We start from the raw sequence: 16,377 nt of genomic DNA, 5'->3' as shown, positions 1-16,377 counted from the left end.
TTAAAAATGGACCATTTGGGAAACTAAAATTTCATTTTTATATGCTGTCTACTGTTCAAATGCCTTTTGGATCTAACTACAGAAAGATTTGTTTAAATGGTACATCTCAGTTCTTTGGGACTAGATTCATCCATTTTTAGTACTCAGGAAGACAATACAGTTGGGTGGAAAAAGCACTGGACACAGGACACATGGGCTGCTTATGCTAGCTCAGGGGTTTGAGTTATTTAATCCTCCTCTCACATTAACTAGATTTGTGAAATCTGGCCAGTCACTTACCTCCTCCCCTGGCTTCCATTTTGAGATCGGTAGCTACCAAACTTTTTTGATTAAAAGATTGTTTTTAAAGGTTTTTCAAAAACAAATCCTAAGAAATTTTCCACATAGTAAAAGCTGTACTTTCGCTGTCAGTTGAGTGAGAAAATGCTAATTTTGCCTGGTTTTATTTGTCTCTGTAATGACTCAGCCACCCCCAAAGGCAGGGACCATCAGTTATGATATTTAGGATAAAGTACCCTCCCAAATTTGTGCTTCTATGAATCTATGTCCTCATGAAGGACATTATTTCAAGCATGAATGGGAAGCTATTTTTTGGTCATGACTCATGGCAGAAAAAAAAGAACTGAGGTCTACACCAGATTAAATACAATAATAGTCAAGGGCTACTTATCACATTAGAACATTAGTCACTACCACTTTTCTGATGCAAACATAAGCACATTACCATGTATCCCATCCTCATATATAAATAAGTACTAATGGCTATGTATTCAAATATGCTATTTTAAAAGATGCTACCCTTCTAAGGCAATATTTTAATAAGGAATTATCATGGGAAGTGAAATTAAACAATAAGCCAGAGGTGGCTCACCCTATATTTTCATAATGCATAGAAATTTGTTGCTAATATATGGACTAAAATTGATTTGAACATTGACCATCTATATTCTGTGACCCTGCTAGATTTATTAGTTTGGGTAGTCATTTTGTAGAGTCCTCAGGATTTTTTTCTTTTTGTAAACAATCATGATATTCACAAGAACAGACAGTATTACTTCTTCCTTGCCATATTTATGCCTTTTTATTTACTTTTCTTATCTTAATATGTTATTTAGACCATCCAGTACAGTGTTCAATAGAAGTCATAAGAATAGACATCTTTGCAGTTCCCAATCTTAGGTAGAAAGCACTCAATGATTAATATTTAAGAATGATATTAGCTATAGGTTTTTCATATCAGATTAAAAGAATTCCCTTTATATTCTCAACTTGCTGAGTTTTTTAAATGAATTGATGTTGACAGTTGTCAAACGCCCTTTTGGCCATTGTTGTTAAAGAACGAACTCCATCACATTTCAAGCTTTTAGAATTTATTAAGACTTGCGTTATGGCCTAATATATGGTTTATCTTAATTAAATTTCCAAGTGCACTTGAAAACAATGTGTACTGTGCAGTTTTTGGATACTATGTTCTAGATATGCTTATTGTTCCTCAAATCTAGGTCCTTACTGATATTTTGTCTAGTTTTTATATCAAAGACAGGGAAAGGATTGTTAACATTTCCAATTATGAGTATGGATTTGTCTATTTCTCCCTTTATTTCTGTTAATTACGTCAATTGTGCATTTTGAAAATTTATTAGGTATATACACATCCAAAAGTTTTATATCATTCTGATGAATTGATTTTTTTTATCACTAGGAAATGTTCTTATTTATTTTTGGTAATATTTGTTGTCTTAAAGTCTATTTTATGTAATAACAATCAAGTAACTTCAGCTTTCTTATGTTCAGTATTTGCATGGTATAGCTTTTTCTGTTCTTTATTTTCAACCTATGTCATTATTTTTAGAAAGCATCTCTCATAAAAAAAAAAAGTATGTTTCTTTCTATCCAAATAATGGAAATCCCAGCTGAATCTTTCTGAAAAGGTAGGAATCCTTTTCAGTGTAAATAATTATCCTGTTTATTCATTTTAGAAATCCAGAATCTCTGACATTATTTTCACATAACACAGGGCACCCTTGTGCACATATTTACTCTTCACAGAATATGATGTGCTTATAGTCAGTGAGGCTAAATTGGTAGGATCTGAGAATAGTATCTTGGGCTTCCAAAATATATGACAGCTAGTTTAATTTGAATTTATATTTTTGGTAATTACTTAGGAAACTCAAATTATAACTGTATCTGCATTTTCTCAAGGAACTGGCCTTTTCTATTAAAGAGATTAAGAGACTTGGGCCTGGAAATGAAGGAAATACAGTAGTTTATGTTTGAGTGAATCACTGTGCAAAAAAATGCAAAATGTTAACATTGGGAAAGCCTTTTGTCACTCATCCTTATCAAGCATTCCAGGGAAATGAAACCAATGCATGCTGGCAAAAAAGAATGAGGCCATAGTTACTTAACTACTATATGCACCGCATCATAGGGCTGTAAGAAAGACAAAAGTAGTTTTAAGACTCTCCACCTCAAAAAACTTTATCTGTGCTGTATATTTTCTTTAGTCCTCTGTAGCTCCAACTTCCACCATTCTCTCCCCAACTCTGTTCCCTGGATGGTTGCTGTTCTGGAACAAGTCAGTGGGGTGCTCTGCCCTCTAGCTTTCAGTTGGTTGTGGTCAATGGTGAACATCAGCAGAAGATCAGATGAAGGGAGGAAAGGAAAGTCTGGATATTTACTCCCCTAGCTCTCATCCTGTGGGAGTCATCAGAGACTGGCTACCTCTCTTCAATGAAGGTCAAGGCTCTTAGGAAGGAGCTTTTTTCATGTATCTGTTTCTTTTTTTGGGTTCAAGTAACTGCTCCCCCTTTTTGGAATCTGTAGGCCTAGGGAGTATAACAGATCCCACTTTTACCAGCCTCATGATATTGAACTATCCTTTGCAGTCCCAGGTCCTTTGCACACCATTGCAGTAATCCCTTTATCAAGCGCTCTTCTGGGTAGCCTATCTGAATGTGCCACATCTTTCCTGTTGGAATCTGACCGACACAGCAATCTGATGAACCATTAACGATTTAAGGTACTATATGATAAGTGCCACATAAATCTTATAGACAGTTACATATTTTGCTGAACAAGATGAGAGTAAAGAGAAATCTCCAAGGCTTTGGGATCCTCAGGGAAATTGTCCAGAAGAAGGTTGATTTGACGAGCAGTAAAAAATGACTATCATCAAGGAGATACAAATAGCAAGGCAACAAGGACAAAATGTATTCAAGGGATGGTGGTAACACAAACCAAGTCCAGCTCAGATCAGACTGCACGGGCATCTGAACAAAGACACAAGAACCTTATGACATTAATATTGAGAAAACATCTTACGTGAAACTGCTCTCATTCTGAGGAATTTCTCTCCCACTCAAGAAAATAAGGGTGAAGACTAGTGAATATGACATTATTAGGGTAACTGTGGATGTGCGCCAACGTCAGTACTTAATATTAGCAACAGCCTGCTTGCTCCATAACTATGGCAGCATGCTATGGCTGAGAGCCTTGGCTGTGTGCAACTGAACACTAAGTTGAAGTTTACACTTTAGTATACTTAAGAATCAGCTTTGATAGAGGGTTTTAACTTGTTAAACTGTGCATTCTTGGGTCCTACATAAAAGAAATTTTAATTCAGTAATTCTGTGAAGGGATCTGACCAATCCACACTTTTTTAAGAAGGCATGTACCTGATTCTGATAGAAATCTTCTAGGGAGAAACATGCTTGTGGACAATAATTGGCATTAAAAACTTTCAACCAAAAGAAAAAATTAATGACAGTGGTCTTTTAGGAAGGTTAATCTGGCCACAGGATACAAGATAGACTGGGTGTGGGGAGAATCAGGACAAGGAAGGTGGAAGAGTGTGGATTCTTAAAGTCCAAATAAGTGGACATGAGTACCTGGCATGAAAAGGCTAGGAAGAAAGGAAATGAAGAGAAGAGACAGATATGAACAAAGCGAAGAATGAGACAGAATGAGAACTCTACAAAAAACAGAAAGTGGTTGAAGTGATGTATGGGTTTTGAAGCTGGATTAGAAAAGGCAATCACGGGGCACTTGGGTGGCTCAGTGCTTGAGTGTCTGCCTTTGGCTCAGGGTGTGATCCTGGGGTCCTGGGATCAAATCCCACATCGGGCTCTCTGAGGGGAGCCTGCTTCTCCTTCTGCCTGTGTCTCTGCCTCTCTCTGTGTCTCTCATGAATAAGTAAATAAAATCTTAAAAAAGAAAAGAAAAGGCAATTGGGTTTCCTTCTGGCTCTCTTGGGTGACATGTCTGTGGAGCTCTGAGCTGCTGGGAAACCCAGTCACCCTGAGACCTCCAGATGGTGACACAGGAAGAGATGCCTGAGGAACTCCAGCTGTTCCGTCCCAGCTGTTTTTGAGTCTTCCCAAACCAAGCATCAGAAAAGTGAGTAAAGAAGACTACCTCCAACCACTATTTAAATACAATGTCATGAGCAATCTTGAGTCAAAACCAGCCAGCTGAGCAGTTCTTGATTTCCCGATCCATGGAAAGCATATGAAACTAAAAATACTGTTGTTTTAAGCCAATAAACACATTTTGGATGATTTGTTATATAGCAACAGTATCTAGTTTACAGGGCAAAGTCAAAGATGACTCTGATTTTATCTTTCTATGAAATTCGGAAATTGTCTTTTCTCTTTATAGAGGGTGGTTATAAAAACCTCAGCAGCCTTCTTATCTTGATGGGTCTTGTAGTCACTGCTCATCAAAATAAAAATAAGTAATCATCTAGTAATATATTCTTCATTTCAAATCTAATTATTAAATAATTAGAAGCAAACTTCTAAGTCATTAGTTCCAGGGGAAAACAACATTTCCTTTAATATTTTGCACAAAAGTGCTAATGCTTAGAAAAAATTTGTGTAATTAAAATTAAATCGCTCCCCCTTAGGAGCAAATCAAATTTGTCCCCCTTAGGAACAGCAAATCAAATTATGTCTGTCAAATCAATTCACTATGCAAGGAGGATGACAGTCCTCTGAGGATGGGTTTTCTTTTATCTCTAAGTGTTTTGTTTTTTTTTAAACCTCTATTATCTAGTTGAGAAAGTTTCATATATCCAGTTTCATTCATTCTACCTCAGAACTTAACTATTTTTAGGCTCATTTTAGATGGCAAAGTTGAGGTTAAATTATAGATACTAGAGGAAATCACCACCAGAAAAGAAAAAAAATGCAAATAGTTATATATACCTGCTCCAGCAGGTCTCACTCTCTTTGATCTCACAATGCATGACTTCAAAAGGGCTGTGTGCACTCATGGGCCCTAACCCTCAGAAGCACAAAATTCCCACACTCAAGAAGCCTGAAGCAGGGTACTTGGGTGGTTCAGTGGTTGAGCGTCTGCCTTTGGCTCAGGTCATGATCCCAAGGTCCTGGGACTGAGTCCTGTATCGAGCTCCCTGCATGGAGCCTGCTTCTCCCTCTGCCCAGATCTCTGCCTCTCTCTGTGTCTTTCATGAATGAATACATAAATTCTTAAAAAAATTAAAAAATGTTAAAAGCCTGAAGGAATGCAAATGAGTAAGAGTGGTGTGACTATAGGGATAATCTTGGGTCCATTGCTTTATTTAAAATAAACACTCCCAAGCATTGGTGAAAGCTAAGGTGCCTTGGGTTGGGGGAATTTTAAAGTCCCTTTTCCATTACCTCCCCGACCTGACCACTCTACTGCAACCTGAGTAAAAAGGCTTAGTGCCCACTCTCACTAAGCATCAGTACCCACCAACCATGATGGTCATACTTCAAAACCACAAATAACACACCCCAGAAAACAAACCATGGTAGACTGCTGATTTAAACAAGTTTAAATTTGCGTTGAGCAATTACTTAACTTACTCCCCAGATGACCTCTGAGTGTTACAAATCAAGACATATTTCATCCCCTCGAGGATGATTCTCTTAGTAGGCTGTGGGCACTCAAGCAGGATGGCTCAAGATGATGTACTGAAGTGCAGGAAGAAATACTAGCTCTTCTGTTTAATTTTTTTTTAATTTGACAAGTAAGGGAAATAAGCTTCATAAATAGTTAATATTTAGACTGACAGGGTGGCCCTACTATGTCAGGCAGTCATGTCACCTATAGGATAGGGTGTACATATCTTTGTGAGGTTTTTTTGTGTGTGTGATAAACCAATAATTAAAATCAGACACGGCTGAGACAAGGGGAGGACAAGTAGGACTGTACAGTAGAGACTCTGGCACCCGGTAAGGTCCAGGCTGGTGCTGAGACAGTGAGAGACCAGCAGCGGTGGGAGTTGGGGATGGCCGTGAACCAGTCACCACCTACACTGTCTAATGGCAGCAGTGCTACTCGGGTGTATCTGCGTGAACTGGGAGCTGCTAAATCACTACTGTTGGAAAACAAGGCAGAAATTTGCTTTTTTCACATGAAATCTCCTAATTTTAGAATTTAGTACATTAAAAAAAATTGTCTGGGGATGCCTGGGTGGCTTAGCAGTTGAGCGTCTGTGTTCAGCTGAGGGCGTGATCCCAGGGTTCTGGGATCGAGTCCCACATCAGGCTCCCTGCATGGAACTTGCTTCTCCCTCTGCCTGTGTCTCTGCCTCTCTCTCTGCGTCTCTCATGAATAAATAAATAAAATCTTAAAAAAAATTGTCTGATGCCCACAGTCAGTTTGGGTTTGTGACCTCAAGGTTACAGAGAGCTCGTGATCTAGAATATCTGTATTCCTCCTTGGGAATCCTAGCTCTGTCTGCCTGCTGGTGGCCTTAGGCAAGTTACTTAACTTGTCAGAGCTTCAGTTTCCTCATGTGTAAAGTGGAAATAACAACAGCTAAGGTTGGGGAATAAAGGGATAACACTATAAAAATAAATTATAAAGTATGTATATTCAAGTACACATTTCTAGGAACAATATACTTTGCTTGCACCGAAAGCAAAATAAAAAATATAGGAACGATGGAAAAATCAGGCTGACTGAACACCAAATGGTATCAATAAATACAATAGAAAGCAAATGTCTCGATCTTTGGGACATTTGGGTCACAGAAGCATATATACATGCTCCTGTGCATATATTCTTGGAAGAAAACCAACCAGCACTTTCATCGAAGAAATTCTGCACAGCTGCATGGGTCCCCAACAAACCACTCCTCACGTGGGGAGTGAAAATCACATGGATGTGGATGCGGAAGCCTAGCTAGGAAAGGAAAGGAAGACTGTCTGTGGGACCACTCCCACGGAAGGAGAAAGGGAAGTGGGTCAAACCAGAAGAGGGTACACAGAATGGGGGCGGGGGAAATGTTGATTTTGCTGAAACACGTGAAGTCAAGATGTGTGCTGAGAACACCACTAATCAGTGCACTTCCCAGTGCTTCTGCCCCACAGTGTGAACGTCCCAGGACTCTAGCTGACAGATTACCAAAGTGGTTCTAGACATTTTTAGCAGAAGAAAAATTTCTTTCAACAGAGTTTTACCTGGAACCTCAGAACAGGAAATAAAAGGAGAGCTGTTCTGGGCTGCCTTAACTCCTCAAGGTGGCCTCTGAGGGCTCTATCAATCAATTTGAGGGTCCTTTTACCTTCAGAGCTTCTGGCAAACAGGAAAAGAGAGCTAGTGAGGGCCCTTCCGCTCCACACATCTATGGAGTATTTATCCTCAACATGTCTAACAACAATAACCGCTTCCTTTTGTTAAGTGGTCACTATGAGCCACTCATGGTGCTGGGAACTATAGGTACATAACCATATTTAATCTTCACAGTGATTCCGTGTGGTCTTATTATCCTCATTCTTCAAAGGAAAACACTGAGGCCTCAAGAGGGTTGGTAAATCAGCCAAAAGCACATAATAAGTGAGAGTCAAAACCCACTGTGGTGTGTTGACATTATAACCAACTCCACTGATTTAGATGAGGATCTGAGAGAGTGAACTCAAGATCCCTTTTGAAGCAGTCACTTTTAAGTCTTCCCTTTTCTGGGTATTCATGATGCTAATATTTGTTTTCCACTTCAAATCAACAAACTCTTACTAGCACCCAATGTAGTAAAGAATGCTGTGAAGGTGGCAGGGCAGGTGTGGGGGTCATGAGAGTGGGGGTGGTGGGAAAGTAACAAGAATGGAAGTATGAAAAAAAAAAAAAAAAGAATGGAAGTACGTTTACAGCATGAGCCAGACAGAACAGAAGCCTCTCGAGGGGGAAACAGGCGGACACACTTACTAACCCAAGTAAAAAACTCCACAAAGATCACTTGAGAATTAGTTAGAAAAAAGTAGCTTATTTGTAATAGCAGCAACCCAGGATCAAAAGCAACAAAAGCGTACAAGACTTTTTCATGGAAAACTATAAAACTTGACTTACTGAAGAAAATAAACCAGGACTTGAGTAAATGAAATGATAGGGCAATGTTCATGGATGGTAAGATGTAAGTTCTCTGAAGATTAATCTATATATATGATCTATATTGAAATTTAAATAAAATCTCAACAGTTTTTTTTATGTGTCTGACAAACTGATTCTAAAATTCATAAAGAAGAGTAAATATATAGGCATAGCCAATTTAGAAAAGAAGAAGGCGAAGAGATTGTTTTTCAGGCATCAGGATAGAACTTAGAGTTCTTTGACTGGAACCATGATATTGATGCAGAAAAATATAAACAGACAAAGCAGACTCATGTCTATTTAGGAATAAGGCATTTCAATGAGGAACATGTGTACTAGGCAACAAATAATCTTTGGACCACTGGATACATTTTTCATTTCCACTTAAAACATATCATAAAATTTCTATCACTATCTTACAGTATGCACAACAATTAATGCAGACAGAAAAAATAACTGAACCGTCAAAATAAAATTAAAAATACATAGAAAAATATAGAATATTTTCATGAGACTGCAGGGAATATTTTCTTTAGATCTAAGTAAAAGTAAGTAAAAGATCTAAAAGTAAAAAAAAAAAACAACTGATAATTTACTGTAATTTAATTTACATTATTTAAATTTAATAATGTTAAAATTTAAAACTTCTGTAAGACAAAAGACAGGACATGATTCTGTATATTTCTGTCTTAATTTAGAAAAATATAAATGGAAATAAATATAATCAAAATACATTGCAAAAAATGAATACCTAGAATGTCCAAATCAATAATAAAACTCAATCCACTAGAAAAAAAGGTGCCAAGGTTATATTTGGCAATTCTCAAAAAAGAAGACAAATAGCCAATAAACACATTTAAGAAACATTTCAGTTTACTAGGGATTTAGAGAATTTAAATAAAATTGCAATGCCAAACCATTTCTAATTCATCAGATAACTTAAAAAAGATTTGAAATCGATTTAGTAGTATTAGTAGAAGTATTGGTGAGGTGTGGAGAAATGGGAAAAAAGTAATCATGAATTTATGGGACCACTTTTTAATATATTTTTAAAAATCTAAAATATAGACTTAAAACCACACACACACACACACACACACACTCCTTGCATGTTAGAAAATTCATTTCTAGAAATATTCCTGAGAGATCTTCTTGACATATGCAACCGGAGATGTGTTCAAGGATGTTAGTCATAGTATTGTTAGTTAAAACAGAAATTTTAAAACAACTTGATCTCCTGCTAATATGTTATATTTATAGAATGTAACATTATGAAGAGTTATAAGAATGAGTTAAGTTTATTTGTATGAACACAGAGCTCAAAAACAGAATGCACAGTGAAAAAAAAAAAACAAGGGATGATATAAATAGCACTGAGGAAATAGCAGGAGCAGGTCACTGTGAGAAATAGGAAGTAGTCCAGCATGTAGAATGCAGAGGTAGATACACAAAATTGGAAAATTAGCTGGAGCCTGATAGTTGAATATACTGTTAATTACTGTCAGATTTTTTATTTAAATAGATGTTGTGTAGACTTTCCTTCTCCATTTTCAAAAATAGCACCTTTGAGTTCTTACTGGTTTCAACTTTACTGTTTGCGATAAATCCTCAGTACAGAAATCTAGTACAGAGGTCATCCCATGACCTATGAAATTCTCCACCTTTAAAAAACTCTTTGCTTAGGTTTTCACCTTCGACTCTGGGCTATCTAGCAAAATCTTGGCTATGCAGTACATTTGCTTGGAGGTGAAAAGATCTTAGACTTCCCAGTTTTACCCATCTTGATTCCTTTGCCCTCACTAATCTGTTATTTTTCAAAAATCAGGTGGAAGGTGAGAAGAAATTTTTTGGATGATAAGGAACTACTACCAAAGGAGGAGACCCCGGCAATGGCAGCGGAGGGCTGGGAGAGCTCAGCTGTTAGGCTGAGGAGTAAGGGCGGGAACGAAAGCATGCTGCTCCTGGTGGAAATTGCTGGTTGTCTCTCAAAATCTGTTTTCCCAACTTCAGTAATAACAGTTCTGTAGCCAGGTCCATGCCTGAACATGTGACTCCATTGTCCAATGGCCCTTGAAGTTAGGATGTAGCTAGGGGACTTCAGTTCTCATCAATGGGCTGTGAAGACTAATGTGTGCACCTTGGGGTCTGCGACTAAAGGTGAGCATGTGCCTTCTGCACTTTTGTCCCTTTCCAACCAGCTGGAAGCTGGCCACAGGGCACAGCATGGCTGACCTCACTTTCACTGTGCAAATGTCAAACATGTCCCAGGGCTTGGTTCTCCAACTGTGCTCTTGAGACCCCTGGAGATTGCGGAGACCCTTTCAGGGGGGCTGCAGGTCAAAACTATTTTTATACTAACAGACTGCATGCCTTATTCACTCATCCTCTCACAAGTGCACGATGGAGTTTTCTAGTGGCTACATGAAGTGTGATCTCACAGCAGCTGGAATGCAAGAGCAGACGTAAGAATCCAGGTGTTTTTTTTTACTAAGTTAGAAATTAAAGAGCTTTGCAAAATGTAATGTTTCTCTTACCACTACTTCTGTTGTTGTTGTTCTGGAAAATATGGTTACTTTTCACAAAACTGTGTTATGTTAACCTGCATGGATTGATTGTTATTTATTTTATTTATTTTATTTTATTTTATTTATTATTTTTGATTGTTATTTTAAAATGACTTAATAAGTATTTTTATATTTGTTTCAATTTCTCATACAATGAGTATCAATAGATATAGCCCATGTAATAAAAGTTTTTTGAGGTCTTTAATAACGTTTAAAAGTATAAAAGGGTCTTGGGACCAAAAAAACTTGAGAACCATTGCCCTAGGAGCTAGAGGAACAATGACCTGTATCTCTGAAGGATGGTGAGGGATGAAGGTTCTCTGCTCTCATTCACCGTGCAGCTGTTACATACGAGAGAAATAACCTGTGTTATGTCACAGCATCCTGGATTTACTCTAAATAATACAGACAATAGTCATATAAGTGGGGCACTACTATATCAACAGGAAAGTGTGTGGCATTGGTTTGTTTGGGCAGTAAAAGCAAGAAATTTTAGGCTGAAAAATTAATGACACTTGATATACCATTGCAAAATATTTGGTACAGCTATTACCTGTGATAACTTGGAATGTAGACCGTGTTCCCATGGGGCCCACAGGTAGAGAAGAAATGACCAGAAAGGGCTAGAGTGATCACATATGTTGTTCTCTATTGCCTTGAGTCACATACAAAAAGAAATAGATAAACCTTTGGAAGAATTGGCCAAATTGCAAACAGATAAAGAGAAAAGAAGTGTCCAGTAACTTAAGACTTATCCAGCAGAAAATCAATTGCCTCTATATCTCCAAAGAGCAGAAGGCAAGGCTACTGTTGCTCCAAGGACTCCTGTTAATACCCTCCCCAGCTTTAAAAAAAAAGGGGGGGGGGACTTGGCCCTTTGGCGAAACCCAGATTAAGGATGTTACCTACTGTTTTCTATGACTTCAAGGTAACTACCATCAAAATGAGAAAACAAAGAAACAAAGCAGCTTAATAACTATATTTAGAAAAGAACTTTGGGTGTAGTTACCGGCACATGGAACTAACTGGAAGCAAAGAGAGCAGATGCTTACCAAATTTTTGTGGAAATAGTACCAAAGTAACCATAAACCCAGCCAGAAAAAAGCTTGTTTTTGTTTTTGAGTTTTTGTTTGTTTGTTTTTCAAATTAAGAAGAAAAATTAAGTTTTCCCAAAGAAGGCATAGTCTCCAACACAACACTTCGATGTGGTCATGCAGGATAATGGACAAGAAGAACTTTTCAGAAGGCCAAGGGCTTCAGAAGACAATAAAGAACCAGGAGTTGAACGGACTGACCCAGGAAATCACTCTACTGCTGGGAAAAGGATTTGTTATTTGCTATGGTTCAGTGACCACCACATACATTGCCCAAATTCCCTTTTTCGAATAAGAGCCTTTATTTCCCTTGTCTGGGTCTTGTTCCTCCACTATGTATTGGTGGCAGGGAGGGAAGACAACCCGATGTTCAGTTTGTAGGTGGCTGAAGGGTCTAATCTGGATTTAATTATACATCAAGTAGAGACTCTTGACTTTTGATCCAGATGACTGGACTCCAGTTGTTTTCCTTGGGGAGTGAATGAGTACATTCTCTGTGAGGGAAGAAGGGAGCATGCCGACATTTGGATGGCCAGGGAGGCAAACTAGGGTAGAAACTGCGAGTTAGTTTTCTGATGCTTCCATAGTAACAGGACTGTAGGCAGGCACGTGGCCACCTCGCTGGATTATACTTCCCAGCCTGCCTCACAATTATGACATGACTAAAATCCTTAACAATGCCATGTGAGCAGAAATGACAGCTGCCACTATCCAGATCTGGGACGTCAGACCTTCAGATGTTCATGTTCTGTTTCCCTTACATGCCACCTGGAAACATACATGTTGGCAGCTCCGCTTCAACCATACAGATGATGAGAGTGTCCCAGGAAATGGCAAAACAACAATCTGGAAAAAATCAGGGCCCCTAAATGACCTCAGGGAGAAAAGCTGTCTCATCAATCAGGACCAGTCACATTGATCCTATTCCCTAATAGAAAAAAAAAATACTTCATTGTCCTATAAGACACTTGACTGTTAGGTCTTTTTGTTACAATGACAAGACCATCACTAGTACATGGCTGATAGCAGAAATCCATCTCTTCTTACACCCTGGACCTGTGTGGAAGTCCTGGGGAAAATTTCTGCATGCATGTATATATGTGTCCACAGGACACACAAAAAGACTGGTTAAAGAAAAAACCTTGAGGAGTTGTGGTATAGTGAAAAAATATATTTAGTCATTGTCTCTGACTCCTGGCGCAGAGCTCCTAAAACCTTCAGAATTTCCTGAGTCATAGGAGTGTCTTTTGTTGTTCATAATGAACACCTTCTGACGATACCTGAGTCTAAGCTAATGAAATAACTCATGCAGGGCCCCAAATAGTGTCAGGATGGGAGTTTGTATTTGCTCTCTCAGAGAGAGATTAGAAGGTGGGAAATTTTGGCCCCACCCCCTGGTCTGCAGGAAGACGGTTACAGATTGAGTTAGAAATCTCAGCAGTGAAGTTTGGGGAGCTTTTGGGTCGGTGAACATGCCGAAGTGCTGGGAGGGTGGTGCACCCAGAGAGAACATGGAAGTTCTGTATCCCAACCCCACACCATGCCCCACATATCTTCTCTATTTGGCTGTCCCTGAGTAGCACCTTTGTAATAATCCCCTAAATGTAAATAAAGCATTTTCCTGAGTTCCGTGGGTCATTCTAGCAAATTATCAAAACTGATAAGGGTGTCTTGGGAACCCCAGAATTTATGGGTGATTGGACAGAAGCATAAGGGGCCCCAGGAACTCATGACTGACCGCTCAAGTGGGGACGGTCTTGTGGGACTGAGCCCTTAACCTGCAGGGTCCATACTAACTTTGCTATTCAGTGTCAGAGTTGAATTCAATGATCAGATTTCTTGTTTGCATTGAGGATCAGAGAACTGGAATGGAAAACCCTCATGCATCTGGTGTCAGAAATGGTACCAGAAAAATAGATACATGAGAGCATAAGCCTACGTAGGGTCTGGAGTTATCAGGGCTGACCTTACCACTTTGCTTTAAATAGACACTTCAGCTGTGCCTCTGTACCCTCTGACCTCTGGTGGCTCAGCAATGGTGACATCAACCTCAGCACAACTGTTCTGCTCGAAGTGGCCAAGAATCTCTAAGCTGTTACAATACCAACCTAAGATGTTAAACCAGGACTTTTCTAGCCCCAGACAAATGGCTAAGAACAGAAAATGCAAATAACTGCATAATCTACACAGAGATACCAGAGCATCATATACAGAACTTGCTAACAGGTGTCCCCAGCCGGTATTATGATCCTTGGCCCATCACCCATGTCCAGGTTATATAAGAGAAGGTGGAGATGGGTCAGGAATCCAGAGAGTTGCCGTAGAGTTATACGTTTCCCGCCCCACCGTAAGCCACCTGAGAAGAATTTCAGGAGTCTGAGACATCACTTGGGGTTTCTGCGGCTGAACCAGGTCCAAGCAGACTATATGTGAAACTGAATGAAAAACTGAAGTTTTTATTTTATATTGAACTTTTTTTTAATTAAAAAAATTTCCCCCAGCTTTATTGAGATACAATTGTGGACTAAGCTTTTAATACTGGGAAGTGAGACTATCTGTTAATATTTTAAAGATTTATTTATTTCTTATTCTGGAGAGGGGGGAAGTGGGAGAGGGAGAGAGAAAGAATCTCAAGCAGACTCCCCGCTGAGTGCCGAGCCTGACACGAGGCTCCATCCCATGACCCTGAGATCATGACCTGAGCTCAGGTCAAGAGCCAGATGCTTAAGTGACTGAGACACTGGACGCCCCTAGCTGTTGATATTTTAAAGTGACCAGGAAAGCCATGAGATCTGCCTGAGTTATTATTCAGGGAAGAAGAGGGAGGCTCACAGCACGTTGAAAAGGCAACAGAGAAAAAAAATCAAAGCTCATGCAGCGTGCGCCCACCAAATGCATGTCACTCAGTACACAGTGTGGACTGGGTCTGAGTGGGAATGCCTGCGCTGGCCATCAGGCTTCTGCCAATAGCCAAGAATCACATGGCACGGCTGCCATAGCACCCATTTTCAATAGCGACACAGATGACACAATAGCAACAACAAAAAATTGATTTTTCTAGTTTTTCTCTCATCAAGGCCGGAGCAATTAGAACCAAGCCCTCCAGCTGAGAAAGCACCGGAGGTTCTGGATTACTGTGGGAGAGGAAGACCTGAGGGGAGGAGACAGACACCCCAGCACAACAGGTGCGCCCAGAGAGTCAATCTGAACAAAGAGAGGCTTTCAGAAGCCGTCTTCTGGCCTTGAACCGCCTAACTCCAGACTTCCTTTACACGACACATAAATTTACCTCTTATTTGACTTTGTTCTCTCTGATATAATATCTGTGATATGCTAAAAGCTTATTTAAATAAGAAAAAGATAAACAGGTCCATAGAAATATAAGCAAAGGAAAGCAGGTAATTCACATAAGAAATACAAATAGCAAAGTATCTGAAAGCATATCTAACTTAGTTTCTTGTTAAATGCACATTTAAGAGATGAAATACTGTTTTTTACTGCTCAGGTTGGCAAAAATCTTAAATATTAATTATATCCATTTGGAAAAAATCTGGATAAATACACTCTCATTCAGTATTGATGGGACTATAACTTGGACAAGTCTTTCTGGGGGACCATTTGGAAATAGCTATGAAAATTAAAAAGGCACTTGCATATAAGCATGCAGATGTGTGCATGCGTGGCTGTGTGCGTGTTCAATGTATAGAAAATGGCCCAGAAGGATGTATAACAAGCTTAACAGTGTTTCTGTTTCTCAGAAGAAGAGGGCAGTGGAATGGAATAAGGGTATTTGCAGACTTTCATTTTTTACACTGGGACTTAAAATTTTTATGACCACATTGCTTGCTGTTTTTGTAATTAAAATTTTTACAGGAAAAACCACTCCCCCTGATTTTCAAAGATTAAATAGATATACAAAATATTTTAATTGATTCATTTTCCCTTAAAAATATATGTATTAGGTGCTGAGCATGCAGAGTCTACTGAAATTTGAGTGAAGTTTGGCAGCCTGAACCCTACTTTGTTATAGGGTTTAGTATTTTACACCCCAGTTAAGGGGGCTTCCTAATTTGGTCACAATATAAGTGCAGGGTGTTGTTTTATATGGCTGGGCAGTATGGAACAGGCTTGTTTTAAGTAATTAAAGATGAAAAACATAATCTTAAAGTGTTTTTGAAATAAAATTTAGAGAGGTTTGCCTTTTTAAATAAAAATAACAAATTCTCTTATTAGTCCTTTTTTTTTTCTATTTTGACAGAGACATTCTCCAATTTTTAGGCACACAGGCCAAGGAAATGACCTTTTGACAACCCATACTGATGTACTTTCCTGCTTTCAGACCAGAATGTTTTCAGAAT

General features: G+C 38.8%; 1 protein-coding gene across 2 annotated transcripts in view; it reads right to left on the bottom strand.

The window, feature by feature from the left end:
• The window catches only part of AK5 (adenylate kinase 5), a 234,703-nt gene that overhangs the window by 202,972 nt on the left and 15,354 nt on the right, over positions 1–16,377 (bottom strand). The gene's annotated exons all lie outside the window — the stretch shown is intronic.

The sequence above is a fragment of the Nyctereutes procyonoides genome, unplaced genomic scaffold, assembly GCF_905146905.1.
Source record: "Nyctereutes procyonoides isolate TBG_1078 unplaced genomic scaffold, NYPRO_anot_genome, whole genome shotgun sequence".
NCBI lineage: Eukaryota > Metazoa > Chordata > Mammalia > Carnivora > Canidae > Nyctereutes > Nyctereutes procyonoides.
This window is presented reverse-complemented; position numbering and strand designations above follow the sequence as displayed.